The 2,110-nt window shown below is 39.3% G+C and overlaps 1 protein-coding gene across 1 annotated transcript in view; it reads left to right on the top strand.

Annotated features, from left to right (window-relative positions):
* TDRD12 (tudor domain containing 12) overlaps positions 1 to 2,110 on the top strand; it is a 51,518-nt gene that overhangs the window by 48,177 nt on the left and 1,231 nt on the right. The gene's annotated exons all lie outside the window — the stretch shown is intronic.

Below are 2,110 nucleotides of genomic sequence, written 5' to 3'. Positions count from 1 at the left end.
TGGTAGCTTGATGGGGATAGCATTGAATCTATAAATAACTTTGGGCAGTAAGACCATTTTCACGATACTGATTCTTCCTATCCATGAGCATGGAATGTTTTTCCATTTGTTTGTGTCCTCTCTTATTTTCTTGAGCAGTGGTTTGTAGTTCTCCTTGAAGAGGTCCTTCACATCCCTTGCAAGTTGGATTCCTGGGTATTTTATTCTCTTAGTAGGAATTGTGAATGGGAGTTCACTCATGATTGGGCTGTTTGTCTGTTATTGGTGTACAGGAATGCTTGTGATTTTTGCACATACATTTTGTATCCTAAGACTGCTGAAGTTGCTCATCAGCTTAAGGAGATTTTGGGCTGAGATGATGGGGTTTTCTATGTCATCTGCATGTCATCTTCATGTCATCTGCAAACAGAGACAATTTGACTTCCTGTCTTCCTATTTTAATACCCTTTATTGCTTTCTCTTGCCTGATTGCCCTGGCCAGATACTGCCCTTTCTCTTGCCTAATTGCCCTGCCCTTCTAATACTATGTTGAATAGGAGTGGTGGGAGAGGGCATCCTTGTCTTGTGCCGGTTTTCAAAGGGAATGCTTCCAGTTTTTGCCCATTCAGTATGATACTGGCTGTGGGTTTGTCATAAATAGCTCTTATTATGTTGAGATACATTCCGTCGATATCTAGTTTATTGAGAGTTTTTAGCAGGAAGGGGTGGTGAATTTTATCAAAGGCCTTTTCTGCATCTATTGAGATAATCATGTGGTTTTTGTTGTTGGTTCTGTTTATATGCTGGATTACATTTATTGATTTGCGTATGTTGAACCAGCCTTGCATCCCAGGGATGAAGCCGACTCGATTATGGTGGATAAGCTTTTTGATATGCTGCTGGATTCGGTTTGCCAGTATTTTATTGAGGATTTTTGCATCGATGTTCATCAGGGATATTGGCCTAAAATTCTCTTTTTTTGTTGCGACTCCAGCTTTTTGTTGTTGTGGCAGGCTTTGGTATCAGGATGATGCTGGCCTCATACAATGAGTTAGGGAGGATTCCATCTTTTTCTGTTAATTGGAATATTTTCAGAAGGAATGGTACCAGCTCCTCTTTTTACCTCTGGTAGAATTTGGCTGTGAATCGGTCTGGTCCTGGACTTTTTTTTTGGTTGGTAGGCTATTACTTATTGCCTCAATTTCAGAACCTGTTACTGGTCTATTCAGGGATTCAACTTCTTCCTGGTTTAGTCTTGGGAGGGTGTATGAGTCCAGGAATTTATCCATTTCTTCTAGATTTTCTAGTTTATTTGCACAGGGGTGTTTATAGTATTCTCTGATGGTAGTTTGTATTTCTGTGGGATCAGTGGTGATATCCCCTTTATCATTTTTTATTGTGTCTCTTTGATTCTTCTCTCTTTTCTTCTTTATTAGTCTTGCTAGTGGTTTATCTATTTTGTTGATCTTTTCAAAACAGCTCCTGGATTCATTGATTTTTTTTGAAGGGTTTTCTGTGTCTTTATCTCCTTCAGTTCTGGTCTGATCTTACTGATTTCTTGCCTTCTGCCAGCTTTTGAATTCGTTTGCTCTTGCTTCTCTAGTTCATTTAACTGTGATGTTAGGGTGTCAATTTTAGGTCTCTCCTGCTTTATCTTGTGGGCATTTAGTGCTATAAATTTCCCTCTATACACTGCTTTAAATGTGTCCCAGAAATTCTGATGCATTGTGTCTTTGTTCTCATTGGTTTCAAAGAACATCTTTCTTTCTGTCTTCATTTTGTTATTTACCCAGTAGTCATTCAGGAGCAGGTTGTTCAGTTTCCATGTAGTTGTGTGGTTTTGAGTGAGATTCTTAATCCTGAGTTCTAATTTGATTGCACTGTGGTCTGAGAGACAGTTTGTTGTGATTTCTGTTCTTTTACATTTGCTGAGGAGTGTTTTACTTCCAATTATGTGGTCAATTTTAGAATAAGTGTGATGTGGTGCTGAGAAGAATGTATATTCTGTTGATTTGGGGCAGAGAGTTCTGTAGATGTCTATTAGGTCCGCTTGGTGCAGAGCTGAGTTCAGGCCCTGGATATCCGTGTCAACTTTCTGTCTCGTTGATCTGTCTAATACTGATGGAGGGGT

This window comes from Mandrillus leucophaeus, unplaced genomic scaffold (genome assembly GCF_000951045.1).
Source record: "Mandrillus leucophaeus isolate KB7577 unplaced genomic scaffold, Mleu.le_1.0 Scaffold48, whole genome shotgun sequence".
Classification (NCBI taxonomy): domain Eukaryota; kingdom Metazoa; phylum Chordata; class Mammalia; order Primates; family Cercopithecidae; genus Mandrillus; species Mandrillus leucophaeus.
The sequence above is the reverse complement of the archived record's forward strand: the minus strand, read 5'-3'. Positions and strand labels throughout refer to the sequence as shown.